This window comes from Anser anser, assembly GCF_964211835.1.
Source record: "Anser anser genome assembly, chromosome: 3".
Classification (NCBI taxonomy): Eukaryota; Metazoa; Chordata; class Aves; order Anseriformes; family Anatidae; genus Anser; species Anser anser.
In genome coordinates, this window is record NC_139722.1 from 85076544 (window position 1) to 85090891 (window position 14348).

The window sequence follows — 14348 nt, forward strand, 5'->3', positions numbered from 1 at the left end:
TCTGGTAGCTACACTGTATTTCATGTTCAGGTTACAAAGGAAGAAGCCTGAAGATAGAGGACCTAGTTGCCTTAAAGATCTTAAGGATGAAAGTTCAACACATGAGGATTTTGTTTTCTAGGATTATTCAAAGATTTTTTAATCCTTTAAAGCTTCAGAGATCCAGTTTTGTATTTGGTCCATGGAGGCAAAAGTTGCTCTCATAAAGGAGATAAATCATTATTGAGAAAAATGTTTTACTGTTCATTATGCACATTTTTGTTTCTCAAACGTATCTGTCACAATGTACATGAATCTTTGCCATGGGATTATTTCTGTGATGCAAGGTTACTCTGCATTTTATTTTTGTGTGGTTTGAATCTCTGTCAGCCTTTCACTTGCAAAAAAAGAAGTAGACCCTGTTTGTCACACTAGACAAGTGGCCTTTGCTACTGCAGGTGCCTTCTGGGAAATTAGAGGAAATGCTCACCTAGTAGGTATGTTTTGTACTCATTTCTCTTCATTGTTGTCTCAGCCCATTCATCATGTATACAGGTCTGAAAGCAAGTTTGGACTCATTACCCAACCCAGACAGTCATACAACTTTTATTTTAGAGAGTTTTCTGATTTTGTGGAAGGTATTGCTTTTCTCTAGCCTAAATCCTAGGAGTAGCAACCAGCCTCATAGGAATAGTTTACGTAGCATCTTGTAATCAAACTGCTACTGAATGTAACCATCTGTGGAAGATGTGTATATCAGATCTGGAGTTGGGAACAGTAGGGTGACATGAAAAATGAACTAAGAAAGTCATTCACAGAGTATGTTTGAGTCCATAAATTCTACCTGTTTTACCATTTTGAAGACTATAAATACCATGTTTCTCAAGTTAATTTAAGAATATAAGATATTGGTAAGTTTTACTTCTTTGGTTTTGTCTTCATTTTAGAAAATAAAGATGAAATGGGTTTTTGGTTTTAATTTTATTTTTCTTTAAACATTTATTTACCAAAATTGCTTGGCATTCAGGGCTTGAAGCGTGCTCTTCAGAAATATTCCTGTTCCTGGAATTCAGTCAGACTGGAATTCAGTTAAGGGCCAACCAAATTTGTACATATAAATATTCATGAAATGTTCTGTGGCTCGATCACCTGGTTGTAGTGTGGAAATGGCTTAAACACTGCTTCACTAAATGCAGCTCAGTCTATGCTTATCAAAAAAAATCTGTCCTTCTTCCTTTCAGTTTTTATGGAAGGGAAGAGAAGGCAGACTGTAGAAATAGAAAAATGATGTTAATGGTGCTCCCTAGGCTAGAACTGAACACACAAAGCATAGTTACCACATACAACAGCTGTTTTTCCTGGCAGTGCCTGACTGTGAGAAAAGCATTACCAAACATGTCTCCCACTTGCTGCACTAGCAATCCCTTTCTGTAGCAGTTCCCAGCTATTGCACTTCTGAGCTTCCATAGCCAGTGGTGCCAGCACACTTGCTCGTCAATGTCTCCGTACTGCTGTAAGAATATAAAAGCTCTCTTCAGGCCAGCATCTCCTCTTGTATCTGCTCCTATAAGAACAGAAGCACAGTATACAGCAGTATTTTGTTGTCTGGAAATCAGAGGCAATGTCACTGTCTCCAAAGAGGATTTTTAAAATGAAATTTGCTAAACATGCTGGTATATTTTGGAGCAACTTCTGTCCACTTCTTGCTGAGAAGAGTGCAGAATGTGTTTTTTCCCAAGGGTGATCTATTCATGAGTGGTGCCTGTGGAAGCATACTGTTGCTCAACGATCTGGCAGTGCAGGTGTGTGCAGCCCCTACGTGGAGGAGAGAGGAAGGAGGTGTGTGTGTGCGCTGCATTGTAGAAGAGGCTGTGCATCCCATAGACTGATGTGATATGTGTTCAGTAGCACCTCTTATTTGCAGCAACGGCTAGCCTATCTAGCTGAGATCATATCCCTTTGTTTAGGGTTATTCTCTTTCATTGTTAAGGATAAAATTAAAACTTTGTTGACTGCCATTTGTGAGTGGTACTGAAGGAAAACAAGGGAAATTTTTCCTTTATGCGATAGCACTGTGCATTGTGTGTGTGGTCTCAACAAATTTCCACATAGCAACAGACAAAATGGAGCATCTTTTCTCTGCCCGAGCTATTAAACAGCGATTAGGTAGTTTGTGGCAGCCTGTCAGTAGGCACTGTACGGCTTCCTGGGAGCCCTGAAATAGTGTCTGAGAACAACACATAAAGGTTTTCTCTTACTGCAGAAATGTTTTCTGAACTTTGAGAAGCTGCAGTCTCTTAAACTCCACCTAGTGCTGTATTCAGCCTTGTCCCTACAGGTAGCAGTTGTAGGGAAAAGCTTGCTCAGATTCATTGTTGGTATAGGCAGATATTACTCCATTGTCTTCAGCAGGCTGTGTGTTTGTGCCAAGATGAATTTGCCTCTTTGTCTGCAGTCTCCATGAAACACGCTGGTGTTCAGCACATTTTACATTTTTTTCTTAACCCATAAGGCTAGAAAGCCTTGGAAGCCAGTAAGTTGGAATTTTTCTCCATTGGGAAAAGAGTTTGGGAACAGTAACACAGATTGACATTATCTTCAGCATGAACTTGTCTATTAGAGCTGTAAGAAAGTAATATAGAAATTCTCAGACATCAAAAAATACAGGTTAGGATCTTGTCCTGCAATCGAGTTAAATTCCACTTGGGTCTGAAGAATGGGCAAGAATCTCTATAATGGGCAACCACATGCAGCTAATAAGTGACTATGCCATGATTTAAGGGAGCTTGTATCTTTCATTAAAGTGCTTATAATCTCTCTCTAATATATCAGTGGGTTATCTCTTTGTCATTATTAATGTCCAGACCAATTTTGAACATTTTTAAGCACATCACTCTGTCATGGTACGATATGAACCAGTGAGTTCTTCTAGCTCAATATGTGTCATATAAAAATAGAATTATTTATTTGAATTAAATATGTTGCCATTTCATGTCACCATTTTCTATTGCTCTTGAGTTAGGAGCAAATCCCTCAGAAGACTGGGCAAGAATGATTTCCTCCACAGGAATGTCAAACATCTTCATGAAAATTGGAAAGGGGCACTTGCTAGCCAAGAAGAGCAAGGAACTCAACTCCAGCCTTGACCAAGTTTGACAGCTCTGCTATAGGAGGAGGATTTTGCTAAGCTGCAGCAATTATTAGAGCTGTTTTATTTTCTTAAAGGCGTTTCAGCTTTACATTAGTGCTGCATTTTCTGCATCTGATTTCTATGAGGAATGTGTTTTAAACCCTCAGATGAATACCCATTTGCACAAACTCCAGATACTGGTTTATATAGCTCACTATTCAAAAATTACTCCAGTTGCTAGGCAACAGTAGTGGCGATAATTCATGGTAATGCTGTTTAGGAAATAATCATTTTTATACATTTTAATGGCTGTGAGAATGTAAGAAAACTGTTTAGAAAAGTGCAAGGCTGTATGAATTTCTTTTTCAGAAATTGTTGCTTGTTTTGTCTAATAGGCTTTTCTCTTAATGTGCTATCCCAATGTGTTTGTGTTTCTGGAGGCATCCTGGATTTTGAACTAGACGCTCATGCTTATCCAGAGGTGGAGTCTTGTTCATAAGACAGATGGGTGTGAGTTGAAAGCATGAATGTTCTCTGAACTTCTGCTTCTCTCTCAGATGTTTGCAGATTGTCCCATATATTACACGCTGGTATTGTGTGTTCTTTTTTTTTTCTTTTTCTTTTTTTTTTGGTAGAAAATAAAAGATACTAAGTGTTTGGTATAAGGTTATACGAGAGCCAAAGCCACCATGTTTTAAGATCTAATATGGTGCTTAAACCTTAGGCTAAAACTTTCTTTCTTTCTGCATGACCTTTGGAAAATCACCTATTTATGTATATATTCACATTTATAAAACTGAGCTAGAAAAAAATCAAGCAGGACTTTGTAAAGGGCATTCAGACTTGGCAGAAAGCATGACTTACATTGTAAGTGTTGCTAGGACTCTGTTACCTTTATTTCAGAGCTAAAGGCTCACACAGATTGTTCTAATGGGATGGAAAATCTGGCTTTATGCTTTTCCCAAGGGTAGACTATTACTGCTTTTAAGTGAAAAGGAGAAAAGGGAAAGTGATGTATTATGGTATTGCGGTATAAAAGATGAGCTGAAAGAGTATGCTTTATGTCAGGTATTTCCTTAAATTGCTAGTTGATTATTGGGGTTAAAACAAAAATGAGGTTTGGATGAATCCAGTAATTCAGATTCTCTTCTTGGTTAAATGGGTGTATCTGTCTGCAGTTTTTTCATCTGTGTGAGGAATTGCATGAGAAAAGAATGGGGATATCTTTTGTGTATGCATCTTGTCTTTGCATTTATAGCACAAGTTAGAATATTTTTCTCAGATGAAACGTTGGTGAAAACTTTTCAGGAAGAGATAAGGAAAGCTAAAAACCACTTCACAATAAATTTAAACAAAACTGAACACAGCACCTGGAATTAACTGATCAATAGCACAAATGCTGTACTTTTCAAACACTACCTGTATCTCTGCCATTGCGTCATCTATTATACTTAAAAAAAAAAAAAAAAAAGATGGACTGGGGGCTCTTACACAGATGCCAGCTTGGGAGAAAGTGCATGTGTAAGAATAGACCAAGAGTTTAACTGATGTGAAGACAACATGATGGAAAGAGAGGCCATGATGGCAAATAAACTACAGTAGTGGTAATTTTCCTACACTCTCTTTCATCCCTGCATAAATCAGGAATACCTCCATTGTCATCAGTGGAATTGCAGCACTATAAAAATGGTACTGGCACAGAATCAGACATGGTATGCTTTTTTACAGCAATGAAAGACTCTGACAGGGCTTCCCGTATGCCTGCTACTAAGCATATAGTAGCATGATGGGTCTGACTCTGGGATTATCCTCATTGGTAGTTGCTCCTACTAACGCTCAGAAGATGGAACATCACAAGGGATGGTTCTGCTAGTGCTGTCCTGGGAGGGTTTCTCTGCAGAGCAATTTGAACAGCTGCTGAGGAGAGAATTGGCAGTAACACCCAATCAATGAAAGAGTATTCTATGTAAGGAAAATGGTACGCTGCTTGGTGGAGTTCTTGTTTCCAGGAAGACTCCTGTACAATAACTAGTATGAGTACTGGAGATTTTATCCTTAGCTACATGTTTGTACTAAGTCTTAGTTTAGTGGGATTCATACAATTGAGTCTGCTTGGTAAGTGTAAGAAGTTAATGCCAAAATTGAACTATATGCTCAATGGGGAATCTGTTTATTGGTGACTTCACTCAAGTCTAAACCTAAAATCACATTATTATTATTTTTTGAGTGATTCCAGTTACTTACGCTTTCCACTGCTGCATTCCTATTTTCTGTTGCTTGCTTTTGCTTCTCCTCAATGAGAACATGGTGCAAAAGCCACAGAAAGCCTCAGAAAATAAAATCTTGTGCAGCCTTTGGAATCTGCAATCTTTCTGTGTTAATTTAATACTTAATATATTAGAAGTGGGTGAAGAACTGTTTTGCTGGTTTGCTTCTATAAATGTGAGAGCAGATAAATGGGGAATAGAAAGGGAAAATGAGGACATGAGTGACAGCTGAAACAGAGCCCCAGGACTGGGAAATGGTCCAAAATGAATGGGAGAGCTCCAAGAGAGACTGGGAGATAAGGCATAGAGGAGGCAACAATCCACAGAGAACTGGGAAGCAAAGGAGAAAATGAAATGAGCCCATTCAAATAAAGGAATAAGCCTAAGAAATACCCCCAAGTGATCCGGTTGTAGGAGAGCTGTCAATTGAGATTTATTTGAATGTGAAATATTTCCTAATTAGCTATCAAAACTGTGAGCTGCTCAGGAACAAAGGAAGTTTTCCATGACGTTGGCAACCAGGTCGCACGGGCCAGAGCCTTGGCTAGCAGGCACTTAAGCCCCTGGAGCTTTGCCGTATTATACCAGCTGAGGACCTGGCCTTAGGTGCACACTCTTTGACACTCGCCAGAGTGCTCTGGCAACTTGGAAGAGCGATGCAGTTGCTAGCGAGAGGTGAGCACAGAAACACTGTCAGCACGGATATAATGAGGATTTGGAGCATCTGGCAATTACTTTCACCTTTGGGGGTTTTCTGCAGCTGACACTTTTACTAGGTTGAATATCTGTCAATTTTCTTCTTTATTCCAGGGAACTATAGATGGAATCAGGGATGCGCAGTCTGTGAATTAGGAAAACTTTTTACATTTTATTAGAGTAATTTAATCTGCAACTTAGGAGCAGGAGGGTAACAGATTTTGCATGCTCCAGCAATCACTGTTGTAGTGTTCATCAGCAATGCAGTTTATTGTAGGATGGTTTGTACAGCTGATAGTGCAGATATGAGCTTTTTTATTTTTTTATTTATTTATTTTTTACAGTAGTGTGTTTCATCACGAAGTTAGTGAGAGGTAGTAGACAAAATCCTCAAGGAAAGGTTCAGTGGAGCACAAAGCCACAGCATGCCATTCCCCAGCTTTGGGTTTTCAGTTCAGTTGTGCCAGACTGGCAGCACATTAATTATTGGAGCAAGGGTGTCTGCATGTGTGTGGGGAGGATGCAGGTGAGTGTGTTGCTTTCACTGAGCCCGATCCCATTACCCCAGTTTTACAGCAGACCTCAGCTGACGTGGCTCCACTCTGCACAGATGTTCACGTGGGAAGAATCAGTCCTCGTGAGCTAGCTCTTCTAATGCTCTTTCAGCCACTCAATGAATTACTTCTTTACAGATACTGTAATAAGCAAATAATGATGGACTGCAAAATGAAATGAGAAGGGAAGTGCTTTTGGTTTATAGGAAGATTTAATAGCAATTACTAATTGCATTTAAATAGCCATTCCTATCATCAGCAGATAGCTGTATCAGGGAAGGACACCACATTGGTCCAGGGCCAGCACAGCCACGACTGGTAATGAACAAGCAATCCGGTAGCATGCAGTTATTGTTGAATTATAACTTGACTGGGACCCAAACAGGCAGTTGTGGTGATTTCATGTACAAATGAATCTATACTTAATTCATTAAAATGCCATTTTGAACCTTAATATTGCTTCAGTAAGGGTATCCAGCAGTTTATTCCCACCTGTTCCATGACTAGTTCAGGCTCAATTGAACACTAATACATTTTCTCCCATGGAAACGTGGTGGTAATTCATTTCATGTATAATTGAACAATTTTTAAATAGTCATATTCTTGGAATAATGAGATCTTTTGCAATGCAGCAAATTATCAAAAAGCATGTGGTAATTTTTATTAGCCTTAGTTCACATTTTTGGTTATATCCAGTTCCTTGAACAGTTACGTGCAAATATTATCTGTGAAGCTAACTTTCATTTCCCTGATGATCCTTCTTTCCCTACACAAAACTGGTGTGACTTGGGGCAAGAAAGCACACACATGCCACTGCAGACTACCAAAGAAAATTGCTTTTCTTTGCATAGTACCAGATCCTACAATACCTCATTCAGATTTGAGCACCTCATTGCTAAGATGTTACAGGCTGCAGAGAATTTAAAAGAGAAGCAAGAGGAATTGTGAAAGGTCTGAGGTGAGAGGGTTGCTTACCTGGAAGAACACCATAACAGAAATGAAGCTTCATAGCTTGCAAGGAAGCTCCTTTCTGACAGGGGAGATGACAACTGCTCTGTAGTATTTCAAGGATGCAAGTACACACAGGAGGAGAGAATTGCTCTGGTGAGACGACGTGGCAGAATGATTATCCTTCAGTAATGAGACAGAGGGATGTAAGCTTGAAAGCACGCTAACAGTGCTTCCTGTTAGTCAATGGAATAACTTCCCAAGAATCAAACTTTTCATTGCTAGAATGAGCCTGTTTGCACATGGCAGCCAGTTGTATAAATAAATAAATATTAAAGAATGTTTTAGTTTGTCTCCTAGAATCTCCTGCTTTTAGGAGTCTGAAAACTAGCAGTCAGCTGGATTGTTACGCTTGCAAGACATCCAGAAACTTTCAGTGATTTCTTTCTCAAGACTCATCCCTAGTGACATGAGACATCCAGACCATTTAACTCAGTTAACTGCTTTTCTTCCTTTGTCATTTAGTTACACTTTTTGTTAAGGTCTCTTTGTCTTTGAAATGCATAATCAAGTTCTCACAATGCTTGATCCAAAACTCAGTGTAAGTCAATGGAAGTCTTTTTATTGGGCTTTGACTTAAACCCAGAGATTAGAAAACATGCTTATATCTAATTAGATGAGATAATCCTCAAATCCTTGCTAAGGGGTATTGTATACAGTAGTTCATGTTCAGAAATCAATGATTAACAGCTTACTTTTTGAGAGAAGTAGTATGGGGTTAAGTGTTACCTAGTGATGGGATTGTCTGGGATTGCAAGGGATGAGCTTGATTGATGGTGTGAATTGGTGAATGTGAAAAGTGGAAATGTACGATCATCTGATGACTTCCTGCAAATGGGTCTGTGACCATGAATTTTGAGCTCAAGCAGGTTTTATGGGAACTTGCCTCATAAATAGGAATGTGTGACACCTGAAGTGGCACAGACAGGACTATATGATTTTCCTTTTCAAAGTTAGAAATGTATATAAATCACATTTGTGAACTCACAAAATCTTGTTTTACATTCTCTGGGCAAATCGTTGAACAATGTTTCTTCAGACTTTCTTTTCTCTGACTCTATTTCACCAATATGAAACTTAACTGAACCCCCTCAATGGAGTGACAGGCCCATTTTGAAGAGCTTTGAAGAGAATTATGTGCTGGTAAATGCTGAATATTTCAACCAGTTTTCAAATTGCTTCAGGAGCATTTGAATGGCATTGCAGCTGATGTTTTTTTCCCTACAAACTTTTACTGAAGTTGTTATTTTCATAACACGTTGGAGAGGAAAGCGACGAAGACAATCCTCTCGCTGCCCTTCAGATACCAACTAGCTTCTGCTGGATGATCAAAGTTTTCTGGATGGTGCTTGCCTCCAGGCCTGTACACAGTGAACAGATGTGAAGTGAATTTTTTTAAAATATGCATTGACTTTTCAGAGTTGAGAAGGCTGGTGAGAACTAACTTCTGAAATATTAAAATGAGCTCCCTCTCCTGCTGCAGAACCAAACTTGTTAGATTATTTTAATTTTTAAAATTTTTGTTTATTTATAAATGCCATCAGGTGACATGTTTTCCAGCAATATGTGACAACACTTAATAAAAGTAATTTCAGACAGCAGGAACTGTTTTAGATGTATTTTGTCCTATCTATCACATCAGCAAAATTGTTCTATCTGCCATATTTTAAATTATGGGTTATTTTTTAGGGGGCTTGAGTTACTAAATTGTTTCTCTTTCTATTCCTAAGTTTTTGCTCTTGGGCAGAAAAAAAGCTTTACTCATTTTGAAAATCAATGATAAAATGTACATCAGTACTGTCAGAAATATCAGCCCTTCTGCCTTCCTTTGATTTCTGGTTCTGCAGAGCAGAGAGCTGGGTTAGCAGAACTGTGGCAGCGGCTATTTTGGGTACTGTTACAAAGGTGGGACCTGTGGAGATGCAGTCTTCAATCTCTGTAGAACAAAAGGAGAAATTGGGAGCTGAAGTAGATGTGAAGGGATTCTGGGGCTCAGAATTGAAAGAATAATGTGTTCACAGAATCACAGAATGGCTGAGGTAAGGAACAGAACTCTGAATGTCATCTGGTCCAACCCCCTGCTCCAGCAGGGACACCTAGAGCAGATTGCCCAGAGCCATGTCCATGTGGCTTTTGAAGATCTCCAAGGAGGGAGGAGGTTCTCTGGGCAACCTGAGCCAGGGCTCTGTCGCTCTCTGCAGGAGTGGGTGCTCTCACTGAGGTCTCTGCCCTGCTCTCGGAGCTTGCGGCCCTGCTGGGTGTCCTGCCTGCCTTCTGCAGCAGCTCGAGGGGACAGGGGTCTCCTGTAGCTCCTGTGTCGACTGTGCCAGTCCCTCAGGGCAGCTCAGGCTGCAGTAGGCACCTGTGCTGCTCATCTTGGAGACAGCTGGAGAGCAAATGAGGGGAGCCACTTACAACAAGAATTACTAAAAGCACCTCATCACCTCTCTGCCAGTAGGACCTGAAGGTCCCTGAAGCAGTCTTATAAAGACTGGACACAATTTTCATTTCTGCCTCCAGATATAAGCAGGGTAAGAGAATCTTTTGTGCTCCTAGACCGCATTTCTGCTCTGTTGCAAACAAGGTTTTTCACAGGCTCCCTGTGATGTGCTTTGAAGTTACACACCTGTGCAAGAGGACAAGAATTAGATGCTGTATCCAGATCTGCTACCCAGTTTGCATATACTGCATGGTGAAAAAATGCTTCCAAAGGTATAGTGTTACAGAAATAACTGCACTTCTGCGGAAAGACAGACTGTGCCAGGAGCTCTGGGTACTCAGTCAGACCACGCTCACATGTATCTCCTGACTCCTGCTCACCTTTCATGTATGGGCACTTCTGGAGTGGTGGAAGATAGTTGTCCATGTACAAAAGGGAACTGAGGGTAACTGTGCTGTAGTTGCTGTGTGTGTGTGTATATACACACACACACACACACACAGAGAACTTTGTATATATATATGTATGTATATACAGAATATAAAATAAGCCTGTTAAACTGGTTACAGATTTTCTTTTCTCTTGTTAGGTGACTTCAGCCATTTTAGATGTGTTGTGTAATGGTATTTTAATTGGTGGCTTTTGCTGGTCTTCAGCTACATTTGGTTGCAGTGCTTTATGGGTTCGTTCACCAGAAATAATGTGTGTGTGTGTCAGACAAACTTCAGGTAGGTCACACAACCAGTGGAGTCCTCAGTGTCCATTCGTAGGTGTCGTAACAGTTCCCCTAATGTTCCTCTCAGCACAGCAAGCCCCATGGCAATGAGGGTGTTTGGGGAAAAGGCTACTGCTGCTGTGAATCTGAATGCGATGCTTTGGGTCTCTCTCCTGTACACGTTCCCCAGGGCTGTCACCTGTGTTCCCAGCAGGGTCAAGACTTGTCCAGCCAGGGCCACGATGTTTTTGCAGTGCTGTGGAAGAACTTCCCTGGTTTCTCCTGGTATCAAATACTTCTGTTAAGTGTACTGCGAAAATTGAAATGGATTTTTTTGTCCTCCCAAGAAAATTCATAGTTTAGCTTAAACTTTTCTACCATTTTTTTTTCCATAGAGCAATAAGACAATGAAAATACATTTTTAATTCCATTGGCTAGGTCCCATCCATCAGTGGTGCTTCTCTATAGGGTGATGCCTGATTCTTTTAAGGAATCTCAGCTACACACTAATAACTGTTTAGATGCCTAATCAGAGAGCAAACTGTCCTGTTGCTAAACAAGTCCCCCTAGCCAAAGACCAGAGAGCAATGGGTAATTGAAGAGAGCAGCAACAAAAGAGCACACCTTTCAATACGAAATGTTTAGCTGAATGAAGAGCATTGCAGGCTGTGTGTGAAATTATAGTAAGGTAATATTCAATATAACAGTGTGGATATGTGAGTTTCATTTTGACTAGCGATATCACATTTAAGCACTAAATGGTTATTTTACCTATCTATATTGAAAGTTGCTCTAAGTTCAGAGCACAAATAAGTTTCTTAATAATTTTATGGTCCATACAGATATAAACCCAGTAACTGTTATGCTTTATGATAAGTATTCCCAGTGTGTTGCTTTACATTAATTCATCTCACAGGAATATAAAAATCCAAAATTTTCCTATTAATATCTAATTCTGTAATCCATATTAAATCTAATGAATTCTGTATTCTTCTCTGTATATTAATTGTGCTAGTAACTGGAGCTTCATATCAGTTCCCTTCTAAGACTGTACAATTTGGAAATACAGTTCTATTGTGCCAGAAGCAAACTAATACTATTTACCAGTGATTATTATCTTAATAAAAAGGGACTGAGTTAACTGACCTTACAGTTGATATCCTACCTGTATCACTTTTCACAAGTGTTTTGCAATACCTGAATGCAAGAGTAGGTTCTCCTTGGTTAACCTCATAATATGCAATAGGAATATGTATGGTGCTTTTTCCTTCCAGCTCCTTTTCCATAATAAATGAACATCTCTCTGCCCTGTGGTCTGAATATGTTCATATTGAGATGTTTCTTGCAGTTAAATCTTCAAACCTTTGTGTATTTAACTAGAGAACAGTATTTTGGGAGATCTAGAAAGATGGGCAGAGAGCAACAAGTCTTCACGCCCTTGCTTTTCAGGTTCCAAGAAAGGGAGTACTGAGGAATGATTTCTCCTTTTGTCCATAGTATGGAGAAAAAATCTCTACCACTGTCTAGGAAAAGGGTCCAGCTTCCTGCACATAAGAGACTACCTGCTTATCATCTCAAGGTCAGGACTAGATGAGTGTTGAGAACTTGCTCAGCATGCCGTTCTTTGGCATTATCCAGTTTTTGAATTGCATAAGTAGAGAGCAGCGATGGAGGTGTTTGAGTGGTTGAATTAACAACATATTTTGTTTTTTAAGTCATTAGTATGAATTTTGATCATCTCTATCTTTAACTCATTCAGAGTAGAGTCCAGGAAGCACAGGACATGATTATTGGTATTGCTGGGTGAACCTCATAATCTTCAGAAAAGAAACTCCAGCACAGTTAGATTACAGGGAATGAGATAGCATCTAAATGTGATCTTATGCTGCTTCTCAAATCTTTGTCATTGCTCTCAATCTGTTTGTATTAGTTATTAAATATAAAACTTTTATATCCTGTAATACTCTTAATTTATACAAGCTTTATAGAATGTGGATTGTTTACATTTTCCTACCCTTTCCTACCTACATCTTATCGTCCTTAAACCTTTGTACTCATTAAAAAGTGAATATTATAAAATATCCTTTTTTCTTTATCTCCAATGTATTTCAGAAGTAATTCTTGTTTATCATATAATTCTATGTAATTTTAGCATAAAATTCTAGCAAATAATTATGAAACACTCATTGTCACTGCTGCAGCATCTGTAGTCCATGATTGTCCAGAGTCTGTACTGTGGATGCAGCTCCTCAAACACTTTCATAATCTCAAGAAGAATAGAAGTAAAGGAAGCAGACACAGCTTCCAAGCCACATTTCTGATTCTGGGCCATTCCCATGTGAAACCTTCTGGAGGCTTAACTGGCAGCAGGTACCCCAGGATGCCTCTTGGGCCACTTTGCGAGAGACAGCGCACAGTGCTGTGACCCTGTCTCTAACATGTCCCATCTATTGTCTGCAGTCGCATCCTTGGCAATCCACTATGCTGGACTTGTAGGAGACCCACAGGAAATAGTGTCTTGACTGCTGGCTCAGTGACTGTGCTCTTAAACATTCTCTGTTATCATATATATGATATATATGATGCTCTGTCTTATGGTGGAGAAGGTCTAGAGATGTGTGAAGCTCTCACCCTTTTATGTTTTCTTTAATATTTGCAAGATCTGGATTGGAATGTGGTGTACTGCTGTGCTAATTGATTAAATGGCATCTATCATAACATAAAGAGATCAAATAGAAATTTTTTCTCTCCTGTGTTACAGTTTAAAGCTCTTGATTCTGCTCAGATCATTAGCGTATAATTTTCAGATGAGCTAGCCAGAAGGTCCCTAAATAAAAATTAGTAGAAAAGATTAGCTAGGAAAGCTAGACTGGTAATGAGCTGTTGCACTATGGTAATGTGCTAGGTTTATAGTTCATATCTAGCCCTAATCAGTGATAAGTGCAAGTTGTCAGCATTTGATAGCTAATTGGTGTTTCTTGGAATTACATTGCAACAAAAACATTGAAATTAATATAAAGCTTTTCTTTATGTATGACAACTTAAGAGTTAATTATAAATGCCTGGGTCAAATACACCTCTTAGCTAAACTATATGCAAATGTGTTGCGCTGAGGGAGTATTTGTGGGTTGACAAATTTCTTTGGTCCCTTTTGCGTCATAATTTACCATTTTTGGAAACTGATACAGTAGCAGCTTTGAAAACAGGGACCTAAAAGCCATTTGCTATGTATTTAATGTGTCATACATCATATGAAACAACAACAACAAAAACAAAAAACTAAACCTGGCCTACTGGAAAATGTTAACAATACCATAGTGACTTGAACTCTCATAACAGCCAATTTGTTATTGATTGTATTTACTCCACGTTCATCTGAGAACTGCTATCTTCCCAGAGAATTAATTGGACATAAAATTGTAATATGGATCTGAAAAATTATAAAGCAGGAATAATCTACGCCACAGGACATGAAGAACTTAAAAGCCTGGCTAACTTGACATCTGTGAGCTGAGATTTTTGTCATTGCAGAGCTATAATTAGGTGGCTCTAATCACTC

The 14348-nt window shown here is 39.2% G+C and overlaps 1 protein-coding gene across 5 annotated transcripts in view; it reads left to right on the plus strand.

Moving 5' to 3' along the window:
- The window catches only part of KIF26B (kinesin family member 26B), a 293769-nt gene that overhangs the window by 241144 nt on the left and 38277 nt on the right, over window positions 1-14348 (plus strand). The window lies entirely within an intron of this gene.